Source organism: Pseudorca crassidens, chromosome 5, assembly GCF_039906515.1.
Source record: "Pseudorca crassidens isolate mPseCra1 chromosome 5, mPseCra1.hap1, whole genome shotgun sequence".
NCBI classification, from domain to species: Eukaryota; Metazoa; Chordata; class Mammalia; order Artiodactyla; family Delphinidae; genus Pseudorca; species Pseudorca crassidens.
Window position 1 is genome coordinate 69330679 of NC_090300.1, and position 11092 is coordinate 69341770.

Genomic DNA, 11092 nt, shown 5'->3' on the forward strand with positions numbered 1-11092 from the left:
ATACTACTGCCACTGCCTGCCCTGGTCCCTAGCTGCTGGACCTGCAGACACCACTGAGGACCCCAGCAGCTCTTGCAACCATTGCAGACTCCCCACAGTCCTTGCCAAGGACATACCATTGTTGACGCTGGGAACCCCAGTGGCCTGAGCTGAAGAGACATAATGCCCCTGATGGACCTGTGTGCTGCCACATGCCCCCAAACTTGGCACCCTGCACCACTAGACCTGACATCACAGCATGCTCCAGTGTGCACCCACCCACAGGTGAAGGTCTTTCCTTACCGAAGTCAGTCCACAAAGTTTGGAAGAGGCAACTGCTTCTTTAAATGCACAGACACCTAAACAAGGCTACCAGAATCATGAAGACTCAGAAAAACATGACTCCATCAAAGGAATACAGTAAACCTACAGTAACTGGCCCCAAAGAGATGGAGTTCCAGGAACTGTCTGATGAAGAATTCAAAATAATATTTCTACAGATGCTCAACGAGTCAAAAGAACACGGATCAAAAATTTAATGATAGGGGAGGACCTTCAAGATGGTAGAGGAGTAAGACGTGGAGATCACCTTCCTCCCCACAAATACATCAGAAATACATCTACATGTGGAACAGCTACTACAGCACACCTACTGAACGCTGGCAGAAGACCTCAGACCTCCCAAAAGGCAAGAAACTCCCCACGTACCTGGGTAGGGCAAAAGAAAAAAGAAAAAAACAGAGACAAAAGAATAGGGAGGGGACCTGCCCCTCTGGGAGGGAGCTGCGAAGGAGGAGAGGTTTCCACACCAGGAAGCCCCTTCATGGGCAGAGACTGCGGGTGGCGGAGCGGGGGAGCTTAGGAGCCACTGAGGAGAGCACAGCCACAGGGGTGCGGAGGGCAAAGCGGAGAGATTCCCGCACAGAGGATCGGTGCTGACCAGCACTCACCAGCCCAAGAGGCTTGTCTGCTCACCCGCCGGGGCAGGAGGTGGGAGCTGAGGCTCGGGCTTCTGTCAGAGCACAGGGAGAGGACTGGTGGCGTGAACACAGCCCAAAGGGGGCTAGTGCACCATGGCTAGCCGGGAGGGAGTCTGGGAAAAACTTTGGACCTGCCGAAGAGGCAAGAGACCATTGTTTAGGGGTGCACGAGGAGAGGGGATTCAGAGCACCGCCTAAACGAGCTCCACAGTCGGGCACGAGCCCCACCTATCAGCGTGCACACCAGAGATGGGCATGAGATGCTAAGGCTGCTGCTGCCACCACCAAGAAGCCTGTGTGCGAGCACAGGTCACTATCCACACCTCCCCTACCAGGAGCCTGTGCAGCCCGCCACTGCCAGGGTCCTGTGATCCAGGGACAACTTCCCTGGGAGAACACATGGCATGCCTCAGGCTGGTGCAACGTCACACCGGCCTTTGCCACCGCAGGCTCGCCCAGCATCCGTACCCCTCCCTCCCCCAAGCCTGAGTGAGCCAGAGCCCCCTGATCAGCTGCTCCTTTAACCCCATCCTGTCTGAGCGAAGAACAGATGCCCTCGGGCAACCTACATGCAGAGGTGGGTCCAAATCCAAAGCTGAACCCCAGGAGCTGTGCGAACAAAGAAAAGAAAGGGAAATCTCTCCCAGCAGCCTCAGGAGCAGCAGATTAAAGCTCCACAATCAACTTGATGTACCCTGCATCTGTGGAATACATGAATAGACAACGAATCATCCCAAAATTGAGGCGGTGGACTTTGGGAGCAACTGTAGACTTGGGGATTGCTGTATGTGACTGACTAGTTTCTGATTTATATGTTTATCTTAGTTTAGTTTTTAGCGCTTGTTATCATTGGTGGATTTGTTTATTGGTTCGGTTGCTCTGTTTTTTTTTAATACTTTTTTATATTTTTATTTTAATAATTTTAAAATTTAATTTAATAACTTTACTTATTTATTTTTTCTTCCTTCCTTCCTTCATTTCTTTTTTTTTCTCTCTTTTCTTCTGAGCCATGTGGCTGACAGAGTTTCAGTGCTCCAGCCAGGTGTCAGGCCTGAGCCTCTGAGGTGGGAGAGCTGAGTTCAGGACATTGGACCACCAGAGACCTCCCAGCTCCACGTAATATCAGTTGACGAGAGCTCTCCCAGAGATCTCTGTCTCAATGCTAAGACCCAGCTCTACTCAACGACCAGCAAGCTCCAGTGCTGGACACCCCATGACAAACAACTAGCAAGACAGGAACACAACCCCACCCATTAACAGAGAGGCTGCCTAAAATCATACTAAGTTCACAGACACCCCAAAACACACCACCAGACTCAGTCCTGCCCACCAGAAAAAACAGATCCAGCCTCACCCACCAGAACACAGACACAGTCCCTTCTTCCAGGAAGCCTACACAACCCACTGAACCAACCTTACGCACTGGGGGCAGACACCAAAAACAACAGGAACTACTCAGCCTGTGAAAAGGAGACCCCAAACACAGTAAGTTAAGCAAAATGAGAAGACAGAGAAATACACAGCAGATGAAGGAACAAGGTAAAAACCCACCAAACCAAACAAATGAAGAGGAAATAGGCAGTCTACCTGAAAAAGAATTTAGAGTAACGATAGTAAAGTTGAACCAAAATCTTGGAAATAGAATAGACAAAATGCAAGAAACATTTAACAAGGACCTAGAAGAACTAAAGAGGAAACAAGCAACAATGAACAACACAATAAATGAAATGTAAAATTATCTAGAAGGAATCAATAGCAGAATAACTGAGGCAGAAGAATGGATAAGTGACCTGGAAGATGAAATAGTGGAAATAACTACCGCAGAGCAGAATAAAGAAAAAAAAATGAAAAGAATTGAGGACAGTCTCAGAGACCTCTGGGACAACATTAAATGCACCAACATTCGAATTATAGGGGTCCCAGAAGAAGAGAAAAAGAAAGGGACTGAAAAAATATTTGAAGAGATTATAGTTGGAAACTTCCCTAATACGGAAAAGGAAATAGTCAAGTCCAGGAAGTGCAGAGAGTCCCGTACAGGATAAATCCAAGGAGAAACATGCCAAGACACATATTAATCAAACTATCAAAAATTAAATACAAAGAAAAAATAATAAAAGCAGCAAGGGAAAAGCAACAAATAACATACAAGGGAATCCCCATAAGGTTACTGGCTGATCTTTCACCAGAAACTCTGCAAGCCAGAAGGGAGTGGCAGGATATATTTAAAATGATGAAACAGAAAAACCTACAGCCAAGATTACTCTACCCAGCAAGGATCTCATTCAGTTTCAACGGAGAAATTAAAACCTTTACAGACAAGCAAGAGCTAAGAGAATTTAGCACCACCAAGCCAGCTTTACAACAAATGCTAAAGGAACTTCTTTACACAGGAAACACAAGAGAAGGAAAAGACCTACAAAAACAAACCCAAAACAATTAAGAAAATGGGAACATACATATCGATAATAACCTTAAATGTAAATTGATTAAATGCTCCAACCAAAAGACACAGACGGGCTGAATGGATACAAAAACAAGACCCATATATATGCTGTCTACAAGAGACCCACTTCAGACCTAGGGACACATACAGACTGAAAGTGAGGGGATGGAAAAAGATATTCCATGCAAATGGAAATCAAAAGAAAGCTGGAGTAGCAATTCTCATATCAGACAAAATAGACTTTAAAATAAGGACTATTACAAGAGACAAAGAAGGACACTACATAATGATCAATATGGATTGATCATAGGGATCAATCCAAGAAGAGGATATAATAATTGTAAATATTTATGCACCCAACATAGGACCACCTCAATACATAAGGCAAATGCTAACAGCCATAAAAGGGGAAATCAACACAATAATAGTAAGGGACTTTAACACCCCACTTTCACCAATGGACAGATCAACGAAAATGAAAAAATAAGGCAACACAAGCTTTAAATAATGCATTAAACAAAATGGATTTAATTGATATTTATAGGACATTCCATCCACAAACAACAGAATACACGTTCTTCTCAGGTGCTCATGGAACATTCTCCAGGATAGATCATATCTTGGGTCACAAATCAAGCCTTGGTAAATTTAAGAAAACTGAAATCGTAACAAGCATCTTTTCTGACCACAACGTTATGAGACTAGATATCAATTACAGGAAAAAAACCCATAAAAAATACAAACACATGGAGGCTAAACAATACGCTACTAAATAACCAAGAGATCACTGAAGAAATCAAAGAGGAAATCAAAAAATATCTAAAAACAAATGATAATGAAAACACGACGACCCAAAACCTATGGGATGCAGCAAAAGCAGTTCTAAGAGGGAAGTTTATAGCAATACAATCCTACCTCAAGAAACAAGAAACATCTCAAATAAACAACCTAACCTTACAACTAAAGCAATTAGACAAAGAAGAACAAAAAAAAAAAACCCTAAAGTTAGCAGAAGGAAAGAAATCATAAAGATCAGATCAGAAATAAATGAAAAAGAAATGAAGGAAACGATAGCAAACATCAATAAAACTAAAAGCTGGTTCTTTGAGAAGATAAACAAAATTGATAAACCATTAGCCAGACTCATCAAGAAAAAAAGCGAGAAGACTCAAATCAACAGAACTACTAATGTACAAGGAGACGTAACAACTGACACTGCAGAAACAGAAAGGATCATGAGAGATTACTACAAGCAACTATATGCCAATAAAATGGACAACCTGGAAGAAATGGACAAATTCTTCGAAAAGCACAACCTCCCGAGACTGAACCAGGAAGAAATAGAAAATATAAACAGACCAATCACAAGCACTGAAATTGAAACTGTGATTAAAAAACTTCCAACAAACAAAAGCCCAGAACCAGATGGCTTTACAGGCCAATTCTATCAAACATTTAGAGAAGAGCTAACACCTATCCTTCTCAAACTCTTCCAAAATATAGCAGAGGAGGAACACTCCCAAACTCATTCTACGAGGCCACCATCACCCCGATACCAAAACCAGACAAAGATGTGACGGAAAAAAACCCCCAAAAACTAAAGGCCAGTATCACTGATGAACAGAGATCTAAAAATCCTTAACAAAATACTAGCAAACAGAATCCAATAGCACATTAAAAGGATCATACACCATGATCAAGTGGGGTTTATCCCAGGAATGCGAGGATTCTTCAATATACGCAAATCAATCAATGGGATACACCATATTAACAAACTGAAGGATAAAAACCAGATCATAATCTCAATAGATGCAGAGAAAGCTGTTGACAAAATTCAAGTCCCATTTATGATAAAAACTCTCCAGAAAGCAGGCATAGACGGAACTTACCTCAACATATTAAAGGTCATATATGACACACCCACAGCCAACATCGTTCTCAATGGTGAAAAACTGAAACCATTTCCACTAAGATCCGGAACAAGACAAGGTTGCCCACTCTCACCGCTATTATTCAACATAGTTTTGGAAGTTTTAGCCATGGAAATCAGAGTAGAAAAAGAAATAAAAGGAATACAAATCGGAAAAGAAGTGAAACTGTCACTGTTTGCAGATGACATGATACTATACGTACAGAATCCTAAAGATGCTAACAGATTAACTGCTAGATTATAATTAATGAATTTGGTAAAGTAGCAGGATACAAAATTAATGCACAGAAATCTCTTGCATCCCTGTACACTAATGATGAAAAATCTGAAAGAGAAATTAAAGAAACACTCCCATTTACCATTGCAACAAAAAGAATAAAACACCTAGGAATAAACCTACCTAAGGAGAAAAAAGACCTGTATGCAGAAAATTATAAGATACTGATGAAAGAAATTAAAGATGATATGAACAGATGGAGAGATATACCATGTTCTTGGATTAGAAGAATGAATATTGTGAAAATGACTATACTACCCAAAGCAATCCACAGATTCAATGCAATCCCTATCAAATTACCAATGGCATTTTTTACGGAACTAGAACAAATCATCTTAAATTTTGTATGGAGACACAAAAGACCCCGAATAGCCAAAGCAGTCTTGAAGGAAAAAAATGGAGCTGGAGGAATCAGACTCCCTGACTTCAGACTATACTACAAAGCTACAGTAATCAAGGCAATATGGTACTGGCACAAAAACAGAAACATAGATCAGTGGAACAAGATAGAAAGCCCAGAGATAAACCCACGCACCTATTGTCATAGCACTAATCTATGACAAAGGAGGCAAAGATATACAATGGAGAAAAGACAGTCTCTTCAATAAGTGGTGCTGGGAAAACTGGATAGTTACATGGAAAAGAATGAAATTAGAACACTCCCTAACACCATACACAAAAATAAACTCAAAATGGATTAGAGACCTAAATGTAAGACTGGACACTAAAACTCTTAGAAGAAAACATAGGAAGAATACTCTTTGACATAAATCACAGCAAGATATTTTTTGATCCACCCCCTAGAGTAATGGAAATTAAAACAAAAATAAACAAATGGGACCTAATGACACTTAAAAGCTTTTGCAAAGGAAACTACAAACAAGACACAACGACAACCCTGAGAATGGGAGAAAATATTTGCAAAAGAATGAACGGACAAAGGATTAATCTCCAAAATATATAAACAGATCATGCAGCTCAACATTAAAAAAACAAACAACCGGGCTTCCCTGGTGGCGCAGTGGTTGAGAGTCCGCCTGCCGATGCAGGGGACACGGGTTCGTGCCCCGGTCCAGGAAGATCCCACATGCCGCGGAGCAGCTGGGCCCGTGAGCCATGGCCGCTGAGCCTGTGTGTCCAGAGCCTGTGCTCCATGGCGGGAGGGGCCACAGCAGTGAGAGGCCCATGTACCGCAAAACAAACAAACAAACAAACAACCCAATCAAAAGATGGGCAGAAGACCTAAATAGACATTTCTCCAAAGAAGACATACAGATGGCCCAGAAGCACATGAAAAGCTGCTCAACATCACTAATTATTAGGGAAATGCAAATCAAAACTACAATGAGGTATCACCTCACACCAGTTAGAATGGGAATCATCAGAAAATCTACAAAGAACAAATGCTGGAGAGGGTGCGGAGAAAAGGGCACCCTCTTGCACTGTTGGTGGGAATGTAAATTGATATAGCCAGTATGGAGAACAGTATGGCGGTTCCTTAAAAAACTAAAAATAGAACTACCATATGACCCAGCAATCCTACTACTGGGCATATACCCAGAGAAAACCATAATTCAAAAAGACACACGGACCCCAATGTTCATTGCAGCGCTATTTACAATAGCCAGGTCATGGAAGCAACCTAAATGCCCACTGACAGAGGAATGGATAAAGAAGATGTGATACATATATACAATGGAGTATTACTCAGCCATAAAAAGGAATGAAATTGGGTCATTTGTAGGGATGTGGATGGATCCAGAGACTGTCATACAGAGTGAACTAAGTCAGAAAGAGAAAAACAAATATCGTATATTAACACATGTATGTGGAACCTAGAAAAATGGTACAGATGAACTGGTTTGTAGGGCAGAAATAGAGACACAGATGTAGAGAACAAACGTATGGACACCAAGGGGGGAAAGTGGCAGGGTAGGGGTGGTGGTGGGATGAAGTGGAAGATTGGGATTGACACGTATACACTAATATGTATAAAATGGATAATTAATAGGAACCTGCTGTATAAAAAAATAATAAAATAAAATTCAAAGAAAAAAGAAACAAACCTATCCCCCTCCCAGGAGTTAATGATTACATTTTTGCTTGCTTAGTGGGTTTTTTTTTTTGGTAGTATAACCAGTTTATCCCCAAATTCTGACAGAGCTGTAAAACTTTTCTCAGTATATTTATTTATAAATATTAGACATTCTATTACCTTCATTTTTTGAGGAGGGGTTGTGAGGGAGTCATCCCTCCTGAGCTGGTGATCTCTAATCTTACACTAAACAAGGTGTTGCCATAGAATTTCATTTCATCATCATCATCTCAGGAATTCCCTTTGCCTTTCTTCTCTGTTAATTCTGTCCCTTTTTTTCCCTATGAGTGCTTTATTGTTGGTTTAAGCCTGCTTGCTTTTGTGAGACATACCTAAACAGTGGTTTCCAGAGGCAGAGGGCACATGGAAGGAGAGAAGGAAGTAGGGAGTAAAGTTGGGGATGGCTTAGAGAAAGCATCCCCATAAGGAAATGTGAAGATAGCACCCTGGGGTAATGCAAGAATACTGTGTGCTTCTGCTCTTCCTGAGACAGCAATAAGCTTCAATCATACTGAATTGGAAAGGTGAGGGTCTTAAGATAAATCTTTACATTCTTCCATGCACATAATAGGCTTAGATCTCAAATACAGAACATACAAAAAACAAGCATTAAAGAAATTGTACTTTGCCATATTGACAGAAGAGGGCATCACTAAACTAAGAATCTTGTAAACTATCACAAATCTGCAAAAACAACTGAAGAAAATGGAATAAATCTATGCGAAGCTACTTAGAAAGACAGACAGAATCAAACATCTCAAGCAATGAAACTCCTCCACCATTCCAAGAAAGATAAAAAACAAAACAACAGGTGGATAGCTAGTGGGAAGCAGCCACATAAGCACAGGGAGATCAGCTCGGTGCTTTGTGACCCCCTGGAAGGGTGGGATAGGGAGGGTGGGAGGAAGGGAGACACAAGAGGGAAGAGATATGGGAACATATGTATATGTATAACTGATTCACTTTGTTATAAAGCAGAAACTAGCACACCATTGTAAAGCAATTATACCCCAATAAAGATGTTAAAAAAAAAACACACAAAAAACCCAAACAACCATGAAGTGAAAGAAAATTGCAACACCGTGCAATTTTCTAAATAACCCTAAAACGAGTATTTGGAAATAAGAAAAGCTATCTTCAATCAGAAATTAAAAACATAAATGGATTTGGAAAAAAATAGGAAGATATTTTAAAAAGTTACTTGAACTCAAGGAATAAATAGAACAAGAAGAAAAATTATCTCAAAATTGAAAAGTAAATTTTAAGCATTTGTTTCCTAAGGCTGCCTTAACAAATTACCACAAACTGGGTGACTTAAAACAATAGAAATTGGTTCTCTCACAGTTCTGGAGGCCAGAAGTCTGAAATCAAGGTGTCAGCAGGGCTGGTTTCTCCTGGAAGTGCTCTCCTAGTTTTCATCCCTCTCTCCTAGCTTCTGGTGACTGCCAGAAATCCTTGATGTTCTTTGTTTATATATGCATTATTCTAATCTCCACCTCCATCTTCATATTGCCCTCTTTTCTAAATGTCTTCTCCCCCTTCCCTTCTCTTCTCTTCTAGGGACAATTGCCATTGGAATTCGGGCCCACCCAGCTAAGCTAGGATGATCTCATCTCAAGATCCTTAACTTAATTACATTTGCAAAACCCCCTTTTCCAAATAAAGTCACATTAATGGGTTTGAAGTGGACATATCTCTTGGGAGGCCGACATTTAACTCACTACAGCACCCAAGGGAGAATGGACTCAAACAGAAATTTAATAAGCAGCACCGAAGAAAGACAAATAATCAGCCAAGAAAAGGAAATAAGATAAAGTAAAAAGAGTCAGGAAGGAAATGATTGATACAGAAGACAGGCAATGCAATTTAGATATAACTGGAGGCCTTGAAGAAGAATTATAAAACAATGGAACTATTATTTAAAATTATAGTTGAAGAAAACGTCCCAGAAATAAAACATGAATCTACAAATTGAAAGGATTTGCTATATAGATAAGAAAGTTAATCTGAAATGGTCAACTCCAAGATAACCTAATAAAACAATCTCATTCCTTCATTGTACATGTCTATTTTTTCACCAAGCCCACACTGGCTTGATTACTATAGCTTTATCATAAGTATCAAAATCAGGTAGTACAGAGTTCTTCAACATTGCTTTTTTTTTCAAAGCTGTCTTGGGTATTCTAGGTCCTTTGTATTTCCATATAAATTTTAGAATCGACTTGTCTACTTCTACAAGAGAGCCTACTATGTTTCTGATTGGAATTCTGTTGAAATTATAGATCAATTTTAAAATGACAATTTAACAATATTGAATTTTCTAATCTATGAATACAGTGTATATCTCCATTTATTTAGGACTTTGCTTTCTTTCATTGGTGTTTTGTAACTTTCAGCATATAATCCTGCACATATTTTGAGATTTATATGTAAGTTTTTCATGTTTTGGTATAATTGGTACTATTTAAAATTTTTAATTTCTAATCATTTCTACAATATATATATTCAATTGTATCTTGACAACTTCTCTTATTACTTTCTAGTATCTGTTTTGTAGGATATTTCATAGAATCTTTGGGATTTTCTACATGTAAAATCATTTCATCCATGAATAGAGATGTTTTATTTCTTCTTTTCCAATATGTATGGAATTACTTTTTCTTGCCTTACTGAACTCCAGTTTGATGTTAAATAGGAGTTTTGGGAGTAGACATCCTTGCTTTGTTTCTGATCGTAGCATCAAAGAAGTCAATCTTTCACCACTTAAGTATAAGACTGTAGGGTTTTTGTAGACTTCTTTATCACAGAGGGAATAGAAATACACTGAGTATTTTTTTATCATAAATGCATATAATATTTTGTCTCTTACCATGTTTTTTATTTGACTCTTTTTTCTAGTTTTCATTTTTATGCTGAAATTCTCCCTCTGTTCATACATGTTGTCCACCTTGTCTGCTAGGCCCTTCAGTATATTATAGTTATTTAAGCCCAAGTTCCCAAATCTGAGTCATATATGAGTCCAGTTCTGTTGATTACTTTGTTTCTTGACTATGAATTATATTTTTGTTTCTTTTTGTTTTTGCTTTTTGTGTTTTATGTATTTTGGTTGAAAGCCATACATTGTGAGTACGACAGTAGAGATTAAGGTAAGTATATTTATGCCTGGAATTGGGTGATCTTCTTCCACTAGGCCATAAATATAGGAGGGGTTGAGTCAATGTAGTCAGGAATTGAGCTGGGGTTGGGTTTGGTTGTTCTATGTTCACTTTCAGTTCACCACTGGCATCCAGTTCTAGTGTTACTTTGTTCTTATGGAGAGACAGGTTTACTTGAGCGTCTCCCTCAGTGTTCCTGCTCCACTCTCAGCTTTAGGCCTTTACTGTTTGCC